This window comes from Schistocerca piceifrons, chromosome 8, assembly GCF_021461385.2.
Source record: "Schistocerca piceifrons isolate TAMUIC-IGC-003096 chromosome 8, iqSchPice1.1, whole genome shotgun sequence".
NCBI lineage: Eukaryota > Metazoa > Arthropoda > Insecta > Orthoptera > Acrididae > Schistocerca > Schistocerca piceifrons.
This window is the reverse complement of record NC_060145.1, coordinates 165,320,159-165,347,670: the sequence shown is the minus strand read 5'-3', so window position 1 is coordinate 165,347,670 and position 27,512 is coordinate 165,320,159. Positions and strand designations below refer to the sequence as shown.

At 44.4% G+C, this 27,512-nt stretch overlaps 1 long non-coding RNA gene and 1 other non-coding gene across 2 annotated transcripts in view; one reads left to right on the top strand and one right to left on the bottom strand.

The window, feature by feature from the left end:
• The window catches only part of LOC124711388, a 159,547-nt gene that overhangs the window by 10,204 nt on the left and 121,831 nt on the right, over positions 1-27,512 (bottom strand). The window lies entirely within an intron of this gene.
• Trnas-cga lies at positions 20,932-21,006 on the top strand. The gene has a single exon. It is a non-coding gene; the product is annotated as a tRNA-Ser (tRNA).

Below are 27,512 nucleotides of genomic sequence, written 5' to 3'. Positions count from 1 at the left end.
ACCAGCTACCTGGCATTCAGGGGGCCCTTTGTGTTACAGTGCCATAAGGGACAGAAACAATGGAACTGTACAACCTTCCCTGTCGAAGTCCTCTTTCGTTAGTAATGGATATTCTTTTGTCGTATCTTACATCAAACTTGTGGATGTCACACTTTACCTAAATCATAAGGTGAAATATAATGCCACCGATCAACCCCTGTAACTGTACGCAGAGGGATGGAGTTAGCAGGAACACGAAAGTGGTGAGTCGATCAGAGCAAGGTATACGGGCACCACAGCTTCGACTTTTCGAGTGATAAGAGAGAATTTAAGGCAACTGTGAAAGTTACAGCAGTAATCGTAGCGACAACCAGGAAAGTTCTTCGTTTGGCAGCATAATCGGACACCTCTGTAGCGTACTAATGATCAATGAAAGGTCAGAAATTGTATACGCCTCCCGATGTAGTGCAATGTGGTGAGACTCACAGTGTGGGTGAGACTTCTGACTTGATGCTACTTCGGTGGCTTGCGACTTGGGTGTCTCACATTTGACAGTAAGTAGAGCGTAGGGGCTGTGTCGTGTTTGAGGGAGAATGAAAAAGGGGAACAAACGGCAGTTGTCGCCGAACTTTATGTCGTCATCCGTCTCGTCATGAACAGTACCCCACGCCTTTTAAGGTATTAATGCACCGTTTGAAGAACTCTCCACGTCCACCCCACCCCCACTACACTGATAAGAAGTGCCCTTTTGCCACTTATCTGACAATGATTCTTATAGTAGAGGTGTATATGTTTAAGGCGTTGAAGTTTTGTTTATGAGAAACAGGCTTCACGTCCCTCGTCCCGTCACACGGTTTGAAGTTTGTGCCTAAGGCCAATTCTGGGAGGATACCTTAAAAAAAAACACGTCCTGTTTCCTTCCCCATTTCTGAACCACCCGGGGTTGTTCGTTGTCTGCCATGACATCACAACTGATGGGACATTATAAGAATAATTTTCCTTCCCTGAATTTTATGTTTATACGTCTAGTCAGACACCAGCGAAGTGGATGCTCAAGTGCATAAAACCTAGGACGGTGCATACAAGCAGTCTTATTCATAACGTGACAAAACACGATGACCAGACTGTCAGGTCAAACTCCTGGCATACAGAATAAGAAAACTGCTCTCTGCAAATTTTACTGTGGTTCGACGCGCAATAGCGTTCGGACGACTCTACAACTGAAAGTTTCGTGGGTTTAGGTCCAAAGGACGTGTACGCCAAAGAGCTAGTCCACTGTTTTTCTATCGCGGTCTTTCGTAGAATCTGTTAATTAGAAGTCGATTTGCATTAACACTGAAATAAGCGAATAATATGAAGAACACGTTTCGTTGCACTGATGAAAACACATCTTCTAGTAGATTGGCGTAGTCTTCTTTGAGTAAGCACTGTAGGTTCATCTGTTGAGCTTGGTTGAAAGAACATGACGGTTCAAACATTCAGGGAAAAATCTTAATGACGCCTAGCTTCATCGGTTGCTTGATGACTGCTGCCACAACTTACGTAATTTATAATCTGATCACATAGTAGAAAATGAGATCTAACATAAAAATAAAGTATTCGCGGTCCCATCACCATAAAACATTTTCTATATACATAAACATGTCTCCCTAAAGTTTGACCGTACCTTTGGCTCCGATTCTTGTTCCATTCGTGAATGGTACGTGGAAAGAAGGACTGTAAATGAATCTACACATGAGCTGAAATTTCTCTGATTTTTCCTTCACAGTCATTTCGAGAGAAATGTGAGGGAAAAAGTAATATCTTCCCTGATTCTTCTTGGAACGGAAGTTCTCGGTACCGGTATTTTAACTCTAATACTTACCGTGCTGCGCACCGACAACTCGGCGGTAGTGTTTGAGTGGACCCTGACCTCATACTCAGAAAGGTTTACCACTAGTAATGTACCTTTATCATACAAAATTATAACTGTGGTCTGTTCACCATTAAAACTTTACACGGGTAGTACAATGTTTACCACACATTTTGGGCCCAAAAAGTCAAAGCGATTCATTTAGTCCCATCTTACCTTACACTATCAGATCAAAAGTATCCGGACACAAATAGTTGATATTAATATGGGTTGTGTCCATCCTTAATCTCTACAAGTGCTTGAACTCTGCTAGGTACTGTTTCAGTGAGGGATATGAATATCTGTGACGGAATGGCAGCCCATTCTCCCTCTCCTGACGTTTCGTCCAGAACTGCGCTGGTCATCTTCAGAGGCGAGTCTTGCGACTGACGGGTCGGACAACTGAGAGCGACATACATACTGCAGAAAAAGGGGGAGTGGCAGGAGTTACACGTGATAAGCAGACCAGGCAGCGAGGTCATCGGTCTCATCGGATTAGGGAAGGACGGGGAAGGACGTCGGTAGTGCCGTTTCAAAGGAACCATCCCGGCATTTGCCTGGAGCTATTTAGGGAAATCACGGAAAACCTAAATCAGGATGGCCAGACGCTGGATTGAACCGTCGTCCTCCCGAATGCGAGTCCAGTCTGCTAGCCACTGCGTCACCTCGCTCGGTTTTTAACAATGGATCTTATTTTAGAAAGACTGTTACAAGCGATATTGTCTAACCTCTTATATTTCTTTCTGGACATTTACTGTCTGAATTCAATGCACACAGAAGAGCCGAGTAAACTGATACACCTGCCTAATATCGTTTATGGTCCCAGGTAGCACGCACAAGTGCCGCACGCGACGTGGCATGGAGTCGACTAATGCCTGAAGTAGTGCTGGAGGGAACTGACACCATGAATCCTGGAGGGCTGTCCGTAAATCTGTAAGAGTAAGAGAGGGTGGAGATATCTTCTGAACAAAAAGTTGCAAGGCATCTCAGATATGCTCAATAATGTTCCTGTGTGAGGAGTTTGGTGGCCAGCGGAAGTGTTTAACCTCAGAATAGTGTTCCTGGACACGTGGGTGTAGCATTATCCTGCGGGAATTGCCCAAGTCTGTCGGAATGCACAATGGACATAAATGGATGCAGATCATCAGAAAGGAAGCTTACGTACGTGTCACTCGTCAGAGTCGTATCTAGACGTATCACGGGTCGCATATCACTCCAACTACGCACGCCCCAAACCATTACAGAGCACCGACCATCTTGAACAGTCCCCTGCTGACATTCAGGGTCCATTAATTCACGAGGTTATCTCCTTACTGGTAGACGTCCATCCGCTAGATACAATCTGAAACGAGCCTCATTCGATCAGGCAACATGTTTCCAGTCATCAACAGTCCAATGTCGGTGTCGGTGGGCCCAGGCGAGGCGTAAAGCTTTGTGTTGTACAGTCATCAAAGGAAAACGAGTGTGTCTTCGGCTCCGAACTCCCATATCGATGATGTTTTGTTGAATGGTTCGCACGCTGACACTTGTTGATGGTCCAGCACGGAAATCTGCAGCCATGTGCGGAAGAGACACGCTGAACGATTCTATTGAGTTGTCTTTGGTCCAGTTCGTGCAGGATCTTTTTCCGGTCCCAGCGATGTCGGAGATTTGACGTTTTACCGGATTCCTGATGTTGACGGTACGCTTGTGAAGTGGTCGTACGGAAAAATCCCCACTTCATAGCTACCTCGGAGGTGCTGTGTCCCACCGGTCGCTCGCCCACTATAACACTCATTTACATCTTGATAACCTGCTACGGTAGCAGCAGTAACCGATCTGACAACTGCACCAGACACTTGTTGTCTTATATAGGCGTTGCCAACCGCAGCACCGTATTCTGCTAGTTTACATATCTCTGTATTTGAACACGCTTACGTACACCAGTTTCTTTGGCGCCTCAGTGCATTTGGAAAAAGCTTCTTGTCGGTTGTGCACGGCCTGTCTAGCAACGGTCAAGTAAGATAATGTCGTCCAGGATGTGCACATGGGCTGAGCAGTAGAATATTTTCTTGTTTTGCCTACACAGCAATATGATTCAGAAGGCACCACCCTACCCTGTTTACAAGAACAATTTTGTAGGCGTTGTGACAGTCATTGTATTGTATTTTATGTTAACCAGGGACCTAGAAACGACGGAGAGGCTCCGTCCCCACCGCAGCCGCAGTGGTCCACAACCCCACGACGACTACCGCAGTCCGCTTCACCCTTCCGCCGTCCCACACCGAACCCAGGCTTATTGTGCGCTTCGGCCCCCGTGGAGCCCCCAGGGAACGTCTCACACCAGACGAGTGTAACCCCTACGTTTTGCGTGGTAGAGTAATGGTGGTGTACGCGTACGTGGGGAACTTGTTTGCGCAGCAACCGCCGACATAGTGTAACTGAGGCGGAATAAGGGGAACCAGCCCGCATTCGCCGAGGCAGATGGAAAACCGCCTAAAAACCATCCAGAGACTGGCCGGTTAACCGGACCTCGACAGAAACACGCAGGGCGGATTCGTGCCGGGGACCAGGCGCTCCTTCCCGTCCGAAAAGCCGTGCGTTAGACTGCACGGCCAACCGGACGGGCTGTGATAGTCATGTTGCAGCATTGGAAGGACCACAGATCGGTGCAGCCGGCCGGGGTGGCCGAGCGGTTCTAGGCGCTACAGTCTGGATCCGCGCGACCGCTACGGTCGCAGGTTCAAATCCTGCCTCGGGCATGGATGTGTGTGATGTCCTTAGGTTAGTTAGGTTTAAGTAGTTCTAAGTTCTAGTGGGCTGATGACCTCAGCAGTTAAGTCCTATAGTGCTCAGAGCCATTTGAATTTACGCAGTGCAGGCACCACATGTGGGAGACACGTCTGCACAATGTGGGTACACTGGTTCCAGTTCCGAGGTGTCGCTGCGACGGCGTGGAGCGGGGTTCGGCCGGGCCGCCTCGGACGCAACGCCGCGTGGGCCGCCGGGGATTGAGCCGTCGCGCCCTGAGGACGCGGGACGCCCACGCGCGCCCGTCGCGCTCAGGAATTAATCGCCACGCGGCCGGAGAGCAACAACGCCAGGCCGCAGCCGGGCCACAAGTCATCACGCTAGCGCCGCGCGCCGTCGCCACACACACACAGCCTCCCAGCCTTTCCGAAACCGGAGCCATCCATATTAACTCGTTTCGGGTCCGCGCGCGTAAAACTCTTACCACCGACCTCCTCGGGGCCGAGGAGGTACGCGCACGAGACGACCGCGAGAGTTTGTCGCGTCGGAAATATATTACGCGATAAATTCAATTTATTATTCAAATATTGTACTATTACATTCACAGTAAGAGGAAGTAATTACGCGCATAAATCGCGGGGTGACGCGGGAGCGCGTTCCCGCTATGCAAATGTGCGTCGGTAAAACTGAGCCGGGCCGGCAGCGCGACCCGTCTCACCTTGTCGCGGCGACAGCACTGCTCGGCAGCGTCGGATAAATTTGTAGCGCGACGGCTGGAGCGCGGACATAGCGCGGCCGTGTAGGCGTGGCGCCGCGGGGCGCCCCGCAGTGGCCGAGCAACGGCCGACCGCGCTCGCCTACCTGTTGACCCAGCGCCACCTGCCGCTGCTACCTTCCTAGGACCTTCCTCACTCCCACGCCATCCCTTAAGTGTAGTCACGACGGTCGTGTTCTAACCGGTGGTGGTCCTAACACATCCGTGGTTGAGGCTGATAGAGGGCAGTAGATAATTTCAATGGCATTTCTCTAGTAATTTGCTTTAATGAACTTCGTAAGCGCCTTTGTACTGTTTGAAATTATAAGTGTGCAGTGTCATCAGAGATGCTGTGTCGCCTGGAAGCTTGCTTCGACCATTTCTGCCTTGCAAGATGCGCGGGAGAGGATGCACATTGTTAATCGTGAGATGAACAGGGGACTTGATGGTGTAAGTAGGCTGTATAGGTTTTTTTTAATTGGTAACGCCACGTAGCGCTCTGTATGAAAATCACTGGCTGTGCTGTGTGCAGTCTGTGGCTGGTTTGCATTGTTGTTGGCTATTGTAGTGTTGGGCAGTTGGCTGTTAACAGCGCGTAGCGTTGCGCAATCGGAGGTGAGCCGCCAGTAGTGGTCGATGTGGGGAGTGAGATGGCGGAGTTTTGAGAGCGGATGATCTGGACAGAGACAGTAAATTTGTAAGACTGGATGTCATGAACTGATATACATATTATGACTTTTGAACACTATTAAGGTAAATACAGTGTTTGTTCTCTATCAAAATCTTTCATTTGCTAACTACGCCTATCAGTAGTTAGTGCCTTCAGTAGTTAGAATATTTTATTTAGCTGGCAGTAGTGGCGCTGGCTCTATTGCAGTAGCTCGAGTAACGAAGATTTTTGTGAGGTAAGTGATTCATGAAAGGTATAGGTCAATGTTAGTCAGGGCCATTCTTTTGTAGGGATTATTAAAAGTCAGATTGCGTTGCGCTAAAAATATTGTGTGTCAGATTAAGCACAGTCATGTATAATTTTTCTAAGGGGACGTTGCATATATATACCTCACAAAAATCTTCGTTACTCGAGCTGCTGCAATACAGCGAGCGCCACTACTGCCAGCTAAATAAAAGATTCAAACTACTGAAGGCACTAACTACTGATAGGCGTAGTTAGCAAATGAAAGATTTTGATAGAGAACAAACAATGTATTTACCTTAATAGTGTACAAAAGTCATAATATATATATATATATATATCAGTCCATGATACCCAGCCTTACTGTCTCTGTCCAGATCATCCGCTCTCAAAACTCCGCCATCTCACTCCCCACATCCTCCACTGCTGGCGGCTCACCTCCAACCGCGCAACGCTACACGCTGTTAACAGACAACTGCCCAACACTACAATAGCCAACAACAATGCAAACCAGCCACAGACTGCACACAGCACAGCCAGCGATTTTCATACAGAGCGCTATGTGGTGTTACCAATAAAAAAACCTATACAGTCTACTTACAATGGAACTACACAAGAACTCATAAAAGAAATCCTGGCAGACACAAAAGCAAAGGTGAGATTCTGAGCAGCACTCTCAGAAGAATTTAAGATCAAGACAGGGAGATGGATTGTCACCATTTTTGTTCAATATAGCACTGGACGAAGTGATCAGGCAGTGGAGAGCAATAAACGAGGAAATGGGAATACAAAAGACCCATGTGGGGGACAAAAAGGACAACAGGGCTCAAGTGGACTGCCTAGCCTTTGCAGATGACATAGCAATAGTAAGTGAGACGGAAGAAGACGCAAAGACACAACTCGACAACTTAATTAAGGTAGCCAGAAAGGTGGGACTGAGGATCGCCTATAACAAGGCAAAGACATTAAACACCACTGTAAACTGCGAAACACCGGAAGGCACTGTGCAAATGGTGGACAAATTTAAATACCTGGGGGAATTTATAACAGGAAGGAACAGGAGCAAGGAGGGAATAACAGAGAGGATAAAGAAGATGAGGTCAGCCTTCTTCATGACGAGAGAGGTATACAATAAAAAGATTATATCCACAGAGGCAAAGATAAGCCACAACAAGGCAACAGTGAGGAATGCAGTATTACATGCTGCTGAGACGATGACACTAGCAAGAAATGGGGCAGAGCAACTAGAGAAAGAAGAGAGGAAAATAGTGAGAAAAATACTAGGTCCCAAAAGAGGTGGAGAGAGGTGGATGCGAAGACCTAGGGAAGAATTGTACCGTAACATGAGAACAATATGCGGGGAAATCAGACTCAAAAGGGCAAGGTTTGCTGGGCATGTAGTTAGGATGAGTATGGACAGAATCACGAAGAGAGTATGGGAAACAACAGGGAGGACAAGGAGAAAGACAGAAACCAAGTGGATTGTTGAACTTTGAAAGGACTGGTTGGAATTGGGGATCAAGGTCGAAGGAAAGGTAAATTGGAGGAACAAATATACACCGACCAATATGCCGGAGATCAATGACAGAGAAGAATACAGGAAAAGATTAGAATGTCACCAGTGGAGCTGCCAGGAGAAACGGAAACTGAAGATCTCGGAAGAAGAGCGGGAGAGGAGAAGAGAAAGGATGAAGAGGTTCTGGGAGAAGAAGAGGAAAATGCAGTCCACGAAGGGGCTACCCTTGGTCCTACAGAGGCCGTAACGCAAGAAGAAGAAGAAGAAACGTGAGATGAGCAGTCACAGTAGTCGGCAGGGGTGTGTCATGAGTAGTAGTACGGCACAGGCCGAGTGGCACAGTTGTAATTATATACTGAGGAGCTGGAACATGTTAATTTATTAATTATTTGAGATAAAGAAAGAGACTGAATCATTTTGAGGATAACTTTGATGACTAATAGAAGTGGTTGTAATTTAAGGTAACTATTTTCAGGCAACGGGCTTGCCGCAGTGGATACACCGGTTTCCGTGAGACCACCGAAGTTAAGCGCTGTCGGGCGCGGTCGGCACGTCGACAGGTGACCATCCAGGCCGCCATGCGCCGTTGCCATGTTTCGGGGTGCATTCAACCTCGTGATGCCAATTGAGGAGCTACTCTACCGAATAGTAGCGGCTTCGGTCACGAATACCATCATAACGACCGGGAGAGCGGTGTGCTGACCCCGCGCCTCCCCTATCCGCATCGTCCTCTGAGGATGACACGGCGGTCGGATGGTCCCGGTAGGCCACTCGTGGCCTGAAGACGGAGAATGAGAGTAACTGATTTCAGATTTTGTACATCATTGCTGCAGCCTGTAGTTGCGCATTCTTGGTGCAGAGACTTGAGTACAGGAAAAGATGAACAGCTATGCATAATTTTCAGTTTGAATTTAGAGGAGGAATAACTGTTTAGTATTTAATGTCATTTTTACGAGTTTCATTTGTGAAAGGATCTATTTTGATGTTAAAGACTACTACTTTTGTCCACTCAAGAACTGTAACTTTTTGTGTGTTAATATTTGCAAAGCAAAAAAAGAAGTAATATTTCAATATATAACTTTTCTAATCAGAAACCTAATTGTATTTGATATTATAATTTATCCGAAGTCGTTGTCCGCATCCAAAGTCCATGCCATAGTACGAGCTACGAGTTATATTCGACTCGCTTTCAAGACAACACTAGTGAAACTGTGTTTCCATTATGCAACAGGTAAGCCACAATTAAACAAGAAAAAAAGGAACATTGTGTATTCCAGGACCAATTTATTAGTTTAAAAGCTTGATGATGTAGAGCGTTGAATTTAGACAGTAATTCTTGCCATTAAGGATGTCTGAACTGACAGGGAACCAGATAAGCAATTTCAAGTTACTTTCTGGTTATCAGATTTTACAACACATTCTTGCAATCGAATTCAAAGTTCATGAATTTTCAGTTTAATGGTATCGTGTGGTGAGAAGCTTCGGCCCTGCAGGAAACATACTCCGAACCATCGAGTGGGCGTACAGGCTCTCCCGGGACGGATAGTCAATATTCAGGATTATGCAGAAACTTTCAGTCTCAAAGCTGTACGAATTAGGGGCAAATGTGATGAAAACTTTACATATTGTGAGAAATATCAGCTCGTTCCGCGTATTTGACAGTTTATTTGGAATGTTTACCACTTCGTGCGCCGCCCGTTATAAGCCGAGCGGTCTGAGGCGCTGCAGTCATGGACTGTGCGGCTGGCCCTGGCAGAGGTTCGAGTCCTCCGTCGGGCATGGGTCTGTGTGTTTGTCCTTAAAATAATTTAGGTTAAGTAGTGTGTAAGCTTAGGGACTGATGACCTTAGCAGTTAAGTCCCATAAGATTTCACACACATTTGAACATTTTTGAACACTTCGTACATCTTTGCATGCCGAACACATGAGTGATACGTACTCTTTGGCTACCAGAGCTCGACCGAGCGAAGGAGCTGGGAACTGTTGCGCGCCAGAGAGCGACAGTATTGTGTCATGGCAGCGTGAGGAGTCTGGATGGCAGATGTGCAGCACAGAGAATGAATTTCTTATTTGGGATGATGCAGTTTGAGAATTAGGGAGGAGCTGAGATGATTCCGTAAAGAAACGGCTCGTTTAGAAACAAGTAATCTGTATTAATAATATATACTGCAACAGTCACTTGTTACTAATATTTTATTAGACGACGCGTTTAGGCAGCATGCTGCCGTCGTCAGCTGCATTCACAGTTACTTTCAAATTGTAATTAATATGAAGTGATGTGAGTTTCCTCCCCTATTTGTGACATTAAGGTTATATTCGAAAAAGACACCTGTTTACGAGGACAAATATGTAAATATGTTATAGCGCGTACACCATGTGTTAAGCATGATTAGGTCATTTCGTTTCTGTAGTTTTGTTGGTAATTTCGTTTTTTGGCACACAGCGGACAGTAAAACGAACATCGTAAGTAAAAGGATTCATAGGAAAAGGGCGTATAATTTAAACCAGTTACGTGTAGCGGCCGAAAGTTTGTGTAACATTGCATCAGAACCAACTTTTAGTACATATGGTTGTGTTGTGATGAACACTACTTGGAATAAATAGACTGGTCGCAATCGTTCTCGGATTCACGAAAACGCGGCGAGTTTAACAGAATTATATCGCAAGTTACCAGTGCGCGTTTCAGGCATGCAGTCCTTCCGATTCGCTAGGGAAATGGGCCAGTCATATTTAGGGTCGATCCCACTTACGGATGTTGGTTATCTCACATCCCTGTCGAGAGCAGTGCGGTATTGGGACGGGGTCCTCAAGCGTTTCGTCCATTTCTACAATGTTTCCCTAATTGGTTAGTATTTTCTAATTATAATGCACGTGCGCAGTCATGCTCATATTATTTCATCCGGAGGGAATCACTCTATTTGACTGGTCTCCACTTTCTGCCACATCTACATCTGCATTGATACTCTGCAAATCACACTTAAGTACTTGGCAGGGGCTTCATCGAACCACCTTCACAATAATTCTCTATTATTCCCATCATGAACAGCGAGCGAAAAAAAAAACTAACACCTGTATCTTTCTGTGCGATCCCTGATTTCCCTTATTTTATTATCGTGATCGTTTCTCCCTACGTTGGTCGGCATCAACCAAATATTTTCGCATTCGGAGAACAAAGTTGGAAACTGAAATTTCGTGAGAAGATTCTGTCGCAGCAAAAGGCGCCTTTGTTTTAACGATGTTCACCCCAAATCCCGTATCATTTCAGTGATACCCTCTCCCCTATTTCTCGGTAATATAAAAAAGCGTGATGCTCTACTTTGAACTTCCTCGATGTACACCCTTAATCCTATCTGGCAAGGATCCCAGACTGCGCAGCAGTACTCCAAAAGAGGACAGACAGGCGCAGTATAGACAGTCTCTTTAGTAAATCTGTTGCACCTCCTAAGTGTTCTGCCAATAAACACCCCAGTATTTACTATGTGTTCTTCCCAGTTTAAGTTGTTCGTAATTGTATATCCTAGGTATTCAGTTGAATTTACGGCTTTTAGATTTGATTCATTTATCGTGTAACCTAAGTTTAATGGATTAGTTTTAGCACTCATGTGGATGACCTTACACTTTTCGTTATTTAGGGTCAATTGCCAATTTTCGCACCATTCAGATATATTTTCTAAATCGTTTTGCAATTTTTGTTGATATTCTGATGACTTTACTAGACGATCAACGATGGCTTCATATGCAAACAACCTGAGACGGCTGCTCAGATTGTCTCCTAAATCACTTATACAGATTAGGAACAGCAGAGCTCCTATAACACTACCTTCGGGAACACCAGAAATCACTTCTGTTTCACTCAATGACTTTCTGTTAGCTACTACGAACTTTGACCCCTGTGACAGTAAATCAAGAATCCAGTCACACAACTGAGACGGTATTCCATAAGCACGGAATTCACCGTAAGTCGCTTGTGTGGTACAGTGTCAAAAGCCTTCTGAAAATATAGAAATATGGAATCAATTTGAAATCCCTTGTCAATAGCACTCAACACTTCGTGTGTGTAAAGAGCAACTTGTGTTTCAACACTAAGTGTTGACTGACCGTTCCCTTCGAGGTAATTCATAATGTTCGATCACAATATATGCTCCAAAACCCTGTTGCATATCGACGCTAATGATATGGACCAGTAATTTAGCGGATTACTCATACTACCTTTCTTGAATATTGGCGTGACTTGTGCAACTTTCCAGAAAGGAACCTATTGGTATACTGTCTGGATCGGAAGACTTGCTTTTATTAATCGATTTAAGCCGCTTCACTATTCCGAGGATATCTGCTTCTAAGTTACTCATGTTGGCAGCAGTTCTTGATTGGATTTATTGAATATTTACTTCGTCTTCTTTGGTGAAGGAATTTCTGAAGGTTGTGATAAATCCCGTCGGGCCGTTGGGAAGAGTTGAAACCTCCAGTGCGTCGCCGCAGGAAGCACTCTCACATACTGAATTATCTCAACAGGGCCACTGAGGGAGAGAGATAGGACTGAGCTGCGACGTTGTGACTAACATGAGGGCAACATCCCAAGGACGATCTTAGCACGTTACCTACTATGCACCTCAGCCTCCGTAGCTGCGTGGTGAGAGCGGCTCACTGTCGTGTAGAGAATCCGGGTTCGATTCCCGAACCTGCCAGAAACTTTTCCTTGGTTGTAGGACTGAAACGGGGCGTACTCAGCCTCGTGATGCCAGCTGAAGATGAACTTGGCAGAGTAGTAGCGGCACTGGGTCACGAACAGTGAGAATCGGCAAGGGGGCAGTGTGCTGAGCGCACACCCATCCAGATCGCACCCAGTGACGCCGTTTCAGAGGATGACACGGCGGTCGGTCGGCACCGACGGAGCCGACATGGCCTCTGGGCGGAGATCACGCTTTTACTTAGCACGGGGTGCAGCAGCGCGATACTGAATGTAGCTCGCTGTAAGGGTATTTTCTTCAGTTCCACAAAGCTAATTCTTTCATTATTACTCCTCTCGAATCCAAGCTCTCACACAGCGTGGACTTCTTTTGAGCCTATTTTATTTCATATTTTGGGCATGCATCCGGTATGACAGAATTTTTCCGTCCATTGTTTCCGCTGTTAACCGTACAGCTATCTTCAAGGCGTTTACTAAACTGAAACCACTTGACACAGTGGTGTACTGTGGAGTGATAACCTTGCTCGCACATGGGGCTGTTTGCACAATGTCTGGACATATTAAATGATCCCCTCCCAAAGTGTTATGAGACGTGTTTCTTGAAGTTCTCTCGACGGACAGAATATTCCATCTACTGTTGGCCGTGCATCCGGGAGAACTTCAAGAAAAACATCGCTTGTAACACCTTCCAGACACGTCTTCGGCCTGAGACATCACTGACTGGAGTAGAATTGTCTTCGGTGATGAGTCCCACTTTGAACTGAGCCCCGAATACCAGCGATGACGTGTCCGGAGGCGCTTGACTGTCGCCCGCCGTGCGTCTCGACGACCAGGAGTGATGGTCTGGGGTGTCATTTCTTTTCGTAGTTGGACATCTTTGGTCGTCAGCTGCGGCAACCTTACAACACAGCGATACGTAGTTGATATTCTACGCACCATTTTCTTGCTCTTCATAGCAAACTATGCTGGGCTTATATTTCAGCAAGATAATACCCGCCTGCCTTCATACTTACTATACCCTACCTTGATTAGCAAGGTCGCCAGATCTCTCCCCATTTGAGAACGTTCAGAATATTGTTGGGGTTCTGGTGTTCTAAAGCACCAATTGGACAGAATTTGCCACGATATCCCTCAGGAGGACATCCACCACTCCGTCAATCAACGCGAAGCCGAATAACTGCTTGCATAAGTACTAGATGTGGACGACCGCGTTATTTATGTGCTCAATTTGTGAAGCTGTTTCTCTTGAATAAATCATCCAGTATTTCGAAATTGTAATAATTTGTTTGTCTATGCATGTACATCACATTTACCGATTTCTGCCCTATTCGGATAGTTTCCTCGTGGTGCATCGTTTGTTTTGTCTTAAAGTGTATTTAAGGCATGATATAGTTGATTGGGGAGCAGGCCTGATACTAATCTTATAAGTTGCCATTGTTCAGAACAGCGGCCTATAACCACGAAAGGCTTAAGATGCGGAAAGACGATGGCCATTATGCAAGTTGTGTACGGAAAGAATTAAATTGTTGCTTTGCTCTTCCTGGAACATAGAGTCTCTTTATTTAACAGTAACTTCTCTATGATGCACATCACCTCTCGTGTAACGTCAGTCACAGGACTTAGAGGAGCATCTCCATAATGCCCTCGCGGTTACTAAACGAAGCCGTGACGAAAAACACCGATTATGGGTTGGTAATATCTTTTTGTTGTCAAGTAGCACTTTTGGATAGTTAGACAGGACTTTGTGTGTTATAGCGACATGCACTGATGATGTGGATTCATTTACTAATTATGACTGTAGAACACATACTAAGTGTATAGTATTGCCATGAAGGCGGATGGACTGATCTGATGTCTGCTCTGTGTTGTGGGAACGCGGGAATATTTGTTTTCTCGTAGGTTAAATTGCTTTAATTTACGATACAGTCATTAGCTTTCTTTTATGTAATTGTCAGTGTAGTTTCTGGTTCCGTTAGCTGTTCAGTCTCTTCCGCTTTTGAAAATGCAGTGACAGCATTACTAAGTATTTGACTATCGTTTATAATTATGTTAATGGACATTCCTAAACAAATTTGCATGTGTAACCTGTTTTGTCTCTCGATGGCAGGTTTTTGCAGATTTTGCAAAGTACACAAAAGAAATTATCACTGAAACTGTGGGACGTTCCAGCAGTACAACACACACTATGGATTCCGACATTTATCGTGATGAGCCGTCTTAGGAATGTCAAACAATGGATTGGCAAGTACGTTTTCGCACGTGGCAACAGAAGGACTTTTGCAGACAACATCATCCGCAGAATGAATAAATAACTCTGGTCATAATTACACATAATCCCTTACTACTTTAGAAAATATTTTTGGTCCAGTCGTTGAATGAACGCCTCAGGCTAAATTGTGATTCTAGTGGTATTAAATATATCTTCTACAACTTATTCTATGCTGTGTATTTACTCTTTACGTATAAGCAACTCGTCATTGTGTCAACCTCAATCAAGTAATGCATGGGTCAGCAAGCCAGAGCAGCAAACTCAGCCCTTATTTCGCGACCACTTCGTCCTTCATCAATTCACTCTGTCATGCTAAGCTCCTCCTAACTTGTAAGCTAATGTGAGTCTGATTCTGAGAAGTGGTAAAATAACAGAAATACGAGGGGAAGTTAAAAACTAAAGGAACTTTTGCAATTTCTCGCCATAGAGCTTGGTAACACTGCTAGCATCCAGGGCTGCAGAATTGTCGTCTGCAACAATTATACAAAACATGTCACTCTCATTCCCATGTTAGTCGTTGTTTGTAGCAGACCGTAAAGTGTGGCAGCTCCGTTGTCGATCTGCACTAAGAAAGAAGCGAAGGTATTAAACCTGCAGAAATTACTCGTCACATGTTTGCGCAGTATGATGACAGCTGTTTATCGCGAAGCAAGATCTACGAATGGCTAGCTTTCTTCAAACGTGGAATAACTTCTCTATGTGACGAAGAAAGATCGGGCAGGCCATCGACATCAACTAGTGAGGACAATCTGCAAGTCGTTGAGGGTACAGTGATGGAAAACAGACGAATCACGGTCGACGAAATCGCCAATATTTTACATATCAGTCATGGTTCAGTATATTCCATCTTACACGACAGGCTAATTGGTGGTAAGATCTTATGGGACCAAACTGCTTAAGTCATCTGTCCCAAAGCTTATACACTACTAAATCTAACTTAAACTAACCTACGCTAAGGACAACACACACACCCATGTCCGAGGGAGGACTCGAACCTCGGACTGGGGAGCCGCACGGACCGTGACAAGGCGCCTTAGACCACGCGGTGACAGGCTAAATTTTCGGAAAATATGTGCAAGGTGGATACCGAAAAAATTGTCAGCGCAGCATAAGGAGCAACGGATGGGAATCTCTCGTGAACATCCGGCCCGTTATCATCGCGGGGGAGATAGATTTCTACAGCAAATCGTTGCTGCAGTAGACTAAACGTGGGTCCATCATTACGAACTGGAAAGGAAGGCTTTGAGCATGGTCTGGAAACACCATCACCACCAGAAGTTAAAAATTTAAACGTCAACCATCAGCTGCTAACACTATTTCGGGCATGGAAGGTGTGGTAGCAGTTCATTTCACGCCAAGAGGAGAAACTATGAACAGTGAGAACTATTGTGACGTGTTGCGAAACTAAACTTTAACGTGTAATCAGATCCATACGTTGCGGAAAACTGCGAAAAGGTGTCATTTTGCAGCAAGAAAACGCTCGGCCACAGTCTGTCAAACAGACGGCCAACATAATGAAGGTGTTGGGATTCGAACTGCTGGAAGGCCCCCCATACAGTCCAGACCTAGCTCCAAGTGGTTTCCATATGTTAGGATCGTTGGAGGAAGCGCTCAGGGGAAGAAGGTTTGCACCCGATGCAGAAGTCAGTGGTGCAGTGCAAAAGTGGTTTCAGGTGCAACCAAAAAATTTTTTTCCAACTGAATCAAAAACCTGTGAAACGTTGGACAGAGTGCGTTGAAGTGCAGGAAGGTTATGTAGAAAAATAAAGTATGTTTCAGTTTTCTATCATTAGAATAAATAGTCCTTTTCTCAGAGGCCCCTTTACTTTTTGACTTTCTCTCGTAAAAATAGAGGTCTGGTTTTGATTTACTTACATTGTTTGCTTACGGGTTACATACACTACTTTCTAGATGTTTCAGAGGAAGAAAACCACAAACACTGAAGCACCTCTTGTTCTAGAACCGACTAAATCCAAACGTTACAATGAGGATATCTGTCTTACGAAGTTATTTCCCTCTTTAGTATTAACTTCAAACGCATACTTTTGTCTTCCAAGGCTAACGTCTTTGTGATGCAAAATCGAACACGATGAGAGAGAAATTACGAGGAAAATCTTCTTAGTACTACCAGTCTTCCTTGTGCCATAAAAGTGACTTCATCGTTGTCCACTACTGTCGCAGAAGCAAGAACTAAGCGACTGTCATCTGAAACCTTCACTGCGTTTTACGGTGATCAGTGAAAATAGTACTGGCTTCTGCTTCTGCGGAAGTTCGTCTTTGGCAGTAGTGAGCCACAAAAATTTTAGAAAATTTTACCGACATTTCTACTATGATGCGAAGTCCAGGCTGCAGTGAAACTACTGCAAGCTTCCGTGAAATGTCTGATCGTTTACCATAATGAATTATCTTCTAACATGTGATTACTAGAGTCGCGCGTAATATCATAAAAGTTCGTAGGCTCCCACGGCCAGTGATATTTTGGGTATCAGGCTGCGCCACTGTAAAACACTAAAGCAACGAAACTGCCGACGTTTCGACAGACCTAAATTATTTAATTCGAAATAACGTTACAAATTTGGTAAATACAGTCGTAAATAAACAGGAGAGTAGCTCACGTGGTAAACATTTCCAGCGAAAGGAAGTTTAATTTTCCACATACGCTCTAAAATTTGGTGGCAGTTAAATCAAAAATAGAGAACACACTTACAAGGACTACGTTGCAACGAACACCTCAATCCGCTATGCCATCACAGGTAAGGAATTTATCAGTTGAAAGTCTTTCTTGTTAGGTAAATTCCGAAGTTCTTCAAGATCCAAACCACGCGAGCGTGAACACCACTCACAGTTCACACCTTAGGCCTAGTCCATTGGCTGACAGTTCGTGTAAGACAGTGCTACGAGCAATTTATGATCGTCGGACATGTTATTGGTATTTGGCCAATGTCTGCAGCCGTTTCTGGTAGATGATTCCGCTACTTCTTTATTAAATCAGCTCCTCATTTGGCCCTACGACGCTGTGTGGCCCCTGTTCCATATCTCACTACCTCAGAAAAAAACTGAAGAGGCATCGGGAATCAAGCTCGGAACTTTCCGCACCGAAGGCAGAAACGGTGATTATTCAGTTACGAAGGCCGTTTCAGACTGTGTTAGGCGTAGTGTTATTTAATGATTGCTCCATTTGCAAATGTAAATACTTCTGAGAATAATTCAGTAATCTACACATGAAGCAATAAAGTTTCATAAGCAAAAAAAAAAAAAAAAAAAGGAACCACTGAAGATGGCGCAAAACGCTGAAACAAGTCCTCATGAAACAAAACCATAAAAGTTATCTTGCATAAGACGGAGTTCCTCTCCAATATTTCTCAGAAAGTACAGAAATAACAAGAGCTACAACATCGTAATGATAATTTCTACTTAAGTCTGCTACTGAAACCAGAATAATGACAAAAATGGATGATGTACGTGTGAAGGGTATGAAAGTTAAATGATCATATGTCCATCAATAAATGTACAACTTAGGACAACGTAGAAACGAATGTAATTAGAGAGAAATGAAAGTACCTAGAGAGAAATTGTGAATTTTCAAAAGTAACGACGGGTTAAACTACTATAAACTTAATCTTATGGAAATATTTAAATCCTATAATATAAAAACAACCTCAACATTTACAGAGTGCTAGGAAAGTATCTCCAACAAGAGCACAATGTATGATTTCCCACATCTTCCGATATGTAGGAGTTGCCTCCCCGACTCTTAAAAGTACTTAGATGTAGGATGAGGGGAAGAATACACCATCTCCTTTACAGGTGCGCTAAGCTTTCTCAGAATTCTCATAGCAAATCGAAATCGTCCGATTCGTTTCACGGTGTGAACTCAAAATATTTGACCGATACGTTTACAGGCATATCCTTGTGGTATCAGAATGCTGTCTAATAACCGACTGATCATCAAACACGAATCAGTACTAGCATTTCCAGTAATGGGAGAAGGAATATGAAGGACATATTCGATTATACTTCTCTCCATTTTCTGTAACATTTTAAAAAGAGACAAAATGCAAAAATGTACCGAATCTACCTTTAATAAGTCTGTCTTGCAAAAACACAAACGTTCCAATTGTAAAATTTGTGGTCCAACGCTGTAGCCAGACATATGCGTCGAACTAAAGAGTAACGTTCTGACTGTGTAGTTGTTCGACTCCCCCTTCTTTGCTTCGCATTTCTCCTACAGATAATATAAATCACAGAATAATCTTTCGAACTATGTCTAGAACGTCGCTGAATATATATTGATGTAATTTAGGAGAATAACCTTGCAAGCCATAATATATGATTCCACCAGTGCAGACTTTTTCTTGGTTATGTGTTTATATACAGGGCTATTACAAATGATTGAAGCGATTTCATAAATTCACTGTAGCTCCATTCATTGATATATGGTCACGACACACTACAGATACGTAGAAAAACTCATAAAGTTTTGTTCGGCTGAAGCCGCACTTCAGGTTTCTGCCGCCAGAGCGCTCGAGAGCGCAGTGAGACAAAATGGCGACAGGAGCCGAGAAAGCGTATGTCGTGCTTGAAATGCACTCACATCAGTCAGTCCTAACAGTGCAACGACACTTCAGGACGAAGTTCAACAAAGATCCAGAAACTGCTAACTCCATTCGGCGATGGTATGCGCAGTTTAAAGCTTCTGGATGCCTCTGTAAGGGGAAATCAACGAGTCGGCCTGCAGTGAGCGAAGAAACGGTTGAACGCGTGCGGGCAAGTTTCACGCATAGTGATGTGGAAGATTCAGTGTTTAAACCTCCTCTACCAAGAAATGTGCCAGAACTGCGAGCTCGCATCAACAATGCTTTCGAACTCATTGATGGGGACATGCTGCGCCGAGTGTGGGAGGAACTTGATTATCGGCTTGATGTCTGCCGAATCAGTAAAGGGGCACATATCGAACATTTGTGAATGCCTGAAACAACTTTTTGTATGTGTGTGCAAAGCACTGTGAAAATATCTCAAATAATAAAGTTATTGTAGAGCTGTGAAATCGCTTCAGTCATTTGTAATAACCCTGTACAAGCAGTGTATGTGGTTGCGATGTAGTTTGTAAAATTTCTAATGAGGTGTTTAATGTAAATAAGTATGCCTGCATATTCTCTGTTCATTATAAAATGAAACTATTAGCATCTCGAACAAAAATTCATTATTGCATCTAATACTAGACTTTTTAATGCTATATTTATATTTTTCAGAATCTCTCACTGGATCCAATTACTTGTAATACATGCTAGCATTCTATGTTGTTCTCAGTGTATTTCTTGCGTTATCCTTTTGTGACGAATTGTTAACTTCCATTTTCAGGAATTAATAGGGTAGTAGTAAGGAGCGACATGTTTTCTTACTCCTGCTACACAGTGCTAAGTGTGCTTGAGGTAAGTTCCATGCTACGAATGTTTTGGAGTATTTGCTATATCCTTTTGTTTTGAGTCAGGTTATACAAACTCTATACCAGGATTATCAGTATTTTAAATCTTCTTCCGATGTCCGATGCTCACCTTCCAAACCATGATGATAGCAGATGTTCTACATCTTGTACAACTGGCATATGCAATAGAGTAGCGTAAAAGTTCTCCAGATACCATAACTTGCCTAAATCTCAGCGCCAAGACCTACTTATCCACAAAAGGACATGTACAAGAATTACTGTGTGTAAAATGGATCAAATCTGCTACATACAGTTTTCGGTCAGAAAACGAGCTACAGTATACCTAACCCAAATATATGAGAACTTCTGCATCACGCATAGAATTAATATTCTGAGTCCAAGAACCAATGGACCACAACTCAAGTAAATAAATCAATAAAAAGGAAACAGAAGGAAATCATGAAACTTTCTGGCAGATTAAAACTGTGTGCCGGGCCGAGACTCGAACTCGACCTCGACCTTTGCCTTCCGCGGGCAAGTGCTCTACCAAGTGAGCTACCCAAGCACGACTCACGGCACGACCTCACAGCTTTACTTCTGCCAGTACCTAGTCTCCAACCTTCCAAACTTTACAGAAGCTCTCCTGCGAACCACCTTTCTTTCAGGAGTGCTAGTTCTGCAGGTTCGCAGGAGAGCTTCTGTAAAGTTTGGAAGGTTGGAGACGAGGTACTGGCAGAAGTAAAGCTGTGAGGAGGGGGCGTGAGTCGTGCTTGGGTAGCTCAGTTGGTAGAGCACTTGCCCCCGAAAGGCAAAGGTCCCGAGTTCGAGTCTCGGTCCGGCACACAGTTTTAATCTGCCAGAAAGTTTCATATCAGCGCACACTCCGCTGCAGAGTGAAAATGTCATTCTAGAAGGAAATCATGTCTATTAATACTCATCTTTCGCTTTGCTAAACCTGTAGGCAGTTAGTAATAGAGGGATCGAAACGCTCATCTGCCAAAATTGAGTTACGGTTTCCGTAGTTTTTCTTGTTCTAAATCCGTTATTTGCTTTTCTGATCCGCTCTTGTCTTACTGTTGTAGAGCTCCATCGCAGAAGATCTTGGGTACACACTAAGCGCTCACTCAAACTATCTGTGATTCGGTCCATTATACCTTTGATGTTTACACCGATACACTGATACGGAAAGTCACTCGTAATTTTTGTTTTCTTCCCGACGGTCACGTCTCTAAATTCCGAATATTTACTACATCCTCAGTACTCCAACTGGTCTGTAACGAGAAGCGGCTCTTGCTGGACGCCTGTGATGTCTTCATTAGTTTTGTAGGAATGTGCAAAGTGATAGAACTGAAATGCAGATGCTGTCGTAATACCAGATGTGCGGCAATTCAAACAGTCAGACTCGTTCTGCTTACTTTATCAAAAGAAATCAGTTCCTCTATGTTTTATCTTCTTAGCAAGTCATCTCATTTGAGAAAACACCACGCGGGCATTAAATCCTTGAAATGGGTTAACCGATACTCTGGTAGTACAAGAAAGACGTATTTGCATTGTCCCCTATGCTGATTGTTTGTGGCAAGTGAAAGTATGTATGCCAATGGTACTCAAACCCTTATACCATGCAATAGCGTTCTCCATGAAACATCGTACCCAGCTTGTGGACTGACACAAAGCTGAAACCTGTCATTTGGTGCTCTGCATCCCTCAGTGCTTTGATTATTTTTCACTACGTATCATATGTGGATAAAACACTTCATATCAGAAACGAAAGAGCAATGCACCGAAAAAAAGCAAAATCGAATTCGTCTGCCGAAAAGGTTAGCAGCAGCGTCTTCTGAGATGCAAAAGGCTTTTCTTTTTGTTACCAATTAACAAGATGGTAAAAAACATCGGTTACCAAAGAACGGAGTTATAAAATCACAACACGATTAAATGTGGTGTTAAGAATGGTAGTGCTAATAGTTCTTTCAGATAGGCATTTAGTAACCAGTCGAACAACTGTTGAATGAAATGGATGGTCTGCTTACAACTGATTCCTTCTAGGGAATGTACAGGTGAACCATGAAGGTAACGAAGTTAATAGCTTTGCAAATATCAAAATTAGTGAGAGATAACAGGCCTAATTTAACTGCTTAGGTAACACCACTGCACAAAGTGGAGGAAGCTGGGTGGCGGGGGGGGGGGGGGGGGGGGGGTGACGGGACTGAAATTAAGGAAAAATATTACAAAGATTATTCAGATTGCATGAAATGTAACTGATCATAAAACTGCGCATCAGACGCCACTCTGAACTTCATGCGTCAGCTGTTAATTCACTGATGTCTGATAATGTTCTAACACGACAATTATTTGATTTTCATTCGTACAGCTAACCATCATTTCTGCTGTGTTGGACTTTTGTGCTGCCTGTCTATTACATCAGCAACTACAGGCTGCACGAAATAAAAGCCTCTCGGGAAAAATTTTGTGTGCCTTAAGACAGGCAACCCAGCTTACATCATCCGCTCTCAGGTCAAATGAGTTAAGTTTGATGGCCTATCTTAAGGTGCACAAAATATTTTCTGGGCCAGTTTCGTTTGCCCTCCCTGTTAGTTTCAGATAGTGTCCTAGTTGCTTCCTTGCTGTTTAGATTACGTTGTCATAAAAAGCCGAAAACACTTGTCAGAATAATTTCGTTTTGACCATCATGTACATTTTTAGGAGGGCATTGCAAGAAAGTGAAACATGGGCAACAGTGAGACTAAAAAGAGAAAGCAGAGCATTAAGACTGTAAAACCGCGTACATGGGTCACTGATACAGGGCTCGTATGATCTAGCGCGACGCGCATGCGCTGTAGCTTAGGTGGTTTTCATTGGCCAGTTTGTGTCAGTTTCCCTATTTGACAGACCGCATGTGTCTTATACTGAATTTTTGTCTAGACTTCCTGCACACCACTGTCGCACCCGCTATAAACCCTGTATAGCGGATGAACCATAATTCCACCGACAAACTCAGAAGGGTTAGTATGGATCAAAACAAGAAAAAATGTCTAGTAAAGATGGGCTCTAAAATACATACCTTAAGAGGTATGAGCCACCCTTCGCTACTGCGAAAAACCTCTTCTCCTGAAAGTTCTTTGCTTTCCATATTTTGAGAGATTGTAGTATGGACCAAAACGAGGAAAAAATGTCCAATAAACAGGAGCTCTAAAGCGCATACCTGAAGAGCAATGAACACTCGCTCGTCTTCGCTATTGTTGAAGACATCTCTACTGAACAAGCTGCCATCTCTCTTAAGGTATACATTTAAGAGCCCAGATTTACTGGATTTTTTCTTGTTTTCGTCCATACTGGCACCTTTGAAAGTTTTTCGAGTGTTCTGGTGCACCCTGCATGCTGGAATATACACTTATGATCGCACATTGCTGAACAGAAACCTGTTTATTGACACTGTGTTTGACGTTCTCCATACGATATTAAAATGTGAAATGTCTTACGAAAGATTATTTCGTCTTTTATTTAATATTCGGGTGAGCAGTGTGGGCCGTTGTACTCTCCAACCTCGTCAGTGAAATACCTTGAAGGTAGGTTTAGGGAAATAGCACCCCAACTGGTGGCAAAGTTTAGAACAACGTTGTCAATTTCACTACTTGTCTGATAACCAAAAGGGAAAAACTGCATAAAATTTGTGTCAGTACCCACTGATCTGAGCTCTTTTCCAAACATCGGCCGAATACTATGAGACATGTCCAGACAGTAAGCATACTAGATATTAATATATTATTTTTTTTTAGGAAAGGTGTATTTGAAACAAATTGCATGGTATTGTCGATACACTTTTCTTACACGTAATCGCCATTCCGTTCAGTGCATGAGGTGAGCTACTTTATGCGCTCCTAGATTAACTCTCGCGCCATCTCCTTTCCCCGCTTCACAACCTCTTTCTGTACGAGCTCGTCTGTTGAAAACTTAACCCACTCGTATATGCCTTCAGGGAGGTGAAAAGATGATAATCTGAGGGCGCCAAGTCAGGAAAATGCGGGGTGGTTCAAGCATCCCAGCCACATGAGTCCAAGACCGACCTGGTGGCTAAGGCTGTGAGAGGACGGGCGTTGTCGTGCAACAACCCCACTCTTCTCGTGAGCGTTCCCCTCCTGTTCCAAATGCTCCTTCATGCTCCTTCTGAGTTTTTTTGAGCCCCATAATATTGTTGTGAATTGATGGTCTCACCCTGAGGCTGGAATTCGATCGAAATCACGCCTTTATGTGCACAAAATTTTGAAGCCACGATTTCTTAATCAGAAAACGTAGTTCTGAATATTTTGACAAATGGGGATTTCGTATGACGCCACTATGACGACTGTCTTTTTGTCTCAGGCGTGTAATGAGCCACCCACGTTTATTTCCAGTCACAACACATCTCATAAAATCCTCACCTTGCAGTTCAACTCGCTTAAGAAACTCGCAGGCGCTATTGACCCGATTTAGTTTTTTGTGATGCTCTGTCAGCTGTTTTGGGATATATCTTAGGTACAATTTCCGGTATCCCAGCGTTCCAGGAAGTATCTCCACTGTCAATCGGTGGCCTCGACAAATAATTTCCTCGATTTTTGGCAGCAGCTTATCAGTCAAAATTGAAGGTCTCCATTCTGCCTTTACTAACCTCCCTACACTACTTAAACATACTCTTTCCCTTCTTAACATCTTCGTCGTAAACAGTTTTGATGGGCGAAAAAAAACTGGTAGTCATTATTGCTTCCGCGAGGAGAAAGCGCATCACAGCATGTGCCTCGCACTTCACGGGATTTCTTTCCGATATCTTTAATGCTAATTGACACCATAACGCGTGTTTACGTACTACTGCGTTCCTGTGATGTTCGCTCTGGTCAGGGGATCCCCTCCACCATTCAGTGTTGCCGAGACCGACCACCAAAAAAACTGGAAACACCGCAGCCCATTATAGTCACAGTACACTAACTTTCTGAACAAACCTCGTATGGGACCTGGTAGGGAGGGGGAGGGGGGGAGAGAAAATAGAATTCCAATTGAGAATATTCGGGAGGAGGTTCCAGTTGCTACGTTTGTCTCACTACCGGGGAAACGTCCAGAAAATATCGACCAGAACCGGAGGACTTCGCTGATTTTAATTTACTTCTGAGACAATGTGTCCCGAACAATAATATGAAAGCCTGGTGGAGTACAATTACCCACCAGTCCAGACACGAGCGAAAATAAGAAGTAATCTGATCACACAACAGAAAGTAAGGAGATGCTCCTACAGGGAATTAGCGATGAACAATGGCGTGCGCTTTTCGTAGTGACCACTCGCTATTTACGGTAAACCAGCAAGCGAAAGAAATTGCGCTCTCTTATCCGCAATAAGAGCTGAGAATGGAGGGGAATTTGAGCGCAGAGACTGCATTGTACGGTGTTGCATTGTGCTGTATTGTAACGCCGTCAGGCTGACGGGGTGCAGGAGACAGCGACGGAGACGGAGACGGGCGGGCGTTGTGATGCGCGGCACGTCGCCCATTGTTTTAATAGTCGCCTCACTTCCGCTATCCTCCGCCCCCCCCCCCCCCCTCGTCCCACCCCGTTGCCGCCCCTTTCCGCTGGAGTCTGGCCTAGGCGCTCCTACCTGCTGATTGTCGGATATTCACTCCTGGGGGAGCTCCACCTCATCAACGATACGCACACCGTCAGACACACAAAAACTCAGCAGTACGCCTCCGAGATGCTAGCGCCATGCGATCGAGATGCCATTTACGCAGTTCGTCTTCTATGTTAGCGAACAATGTTCATGTTCGTACCTAGTTTGGACACGCAGCAACTAACTTAGCTGCACGTCGTCGGACGATACAGTGCCGGACACAAAACTGCAACACACTCAACGACAAGGTCATTTTATTGACAAGTGAGGTGGCAGGTAATTCGAATATGATAAATTCAGACGGAGTGTACCACCCCAACCCCCCGCCCTCCCCCCGGATCTGCCGGCAACGCAGGCGTTTGTTCTTGCATGCAAACGATCATAAAAATGTCGAATCCGGCGACACACTGTCCCACGCATTTTTCGTCTATTGTTGAAATTCGGCAGTGGTTCCTGCAATCCTTGGAAAATGAGTAGGTTCCCGCTTCATCATGTCCCGTACATGTTCAACTGGCGAGAGATCTGTTGACGTTGTTCGCCAGGGCAATAGTTCTACATCACAAAAAGCACGCTGCTTCGCAGTAGCTGTATGTGGTCGTGCGTTGTTCTGTTGGAAAAACACGTCACCTTCCTGTCAAAGAAATGGCAATAGCACAGGGATAGCAAACCTGTGCAATGGGCCGGGCAACACCAAATGTAACCATGAGTTATAGCTTATGCCCACCCGACCAAGAAGCTCAGGACGGGACCTGTGTGTCGTGGACGAAGGCACTCAGGAATAGGCAGCTTACCATGTGTGCTCCATATACGTGTACGTCTATCACTCGCATGCAGACAGAACTTACTCTCATTACCGAAATATCAGAGCGCCATTCGATTCTCCAGTCAATTCCTTTACGGCACCAGAGTAGCCATGACTGGTAGTGTCGTGGTGCCAGTAGTAACCTGGACTGATTCACACGTGTTCTTAGGCCTCCTGCAACCAGACGGTTCCCAATGGTCCAAAATGCGCCCAGAATTCGTTCCCCGATGATGCTCGGTTGGTCACTGCTGTAACGATCTTGACTTGCGTCTGTACCGCACGCACGTCCATAACCTGGTCTACAGATGTAGCAATGTTGCACAGACCACTGCTGAAAGCAGCGACACGCCACCGATAGGTTGTGCCCAACACGTGCAGCCATACGTCAATATGTCCATGCAGATTCCCGTAGGTCCACAACGTGATTTTGTTTAAATTGCTGTTTTGTTGAAGTAACTGCACCCTAGAGAGAATTTTGCAAACACTCTTCACCTCTAAACTCAGCACAGTTACTGCCTGCTAAATACAGAGGGTGCACAGACATACCTGTTGAGTACCACCTGGTCGCCGATGACCGTGCCATATAAATCACAACACTCCGATATCTGGTGCCAAAGAATGCAGTCCTTGAGAGTGACGCAGTTCTTTTACGGCAATGAATCTATTTGTAGGAGCACAACTTCTTTGACTCTTAGTACGCATTAGCCTGTTCGCCTTTCCTCCTACACTGAGGCGCCAAAGAAACTGGTATGGGCATGCGTATTAAATGCAGAGATAAGTAAACAGTCAGAATACGGCGCTGCGATCCGCAACGTCTATATAAGACAACAAGAACAAATGGTTCAAATGGCTCTGAGCACTATGGGACTTAACATCTGAGGCCATGAGTCCCCTAGAACTTAGAACTGTTTAAACCT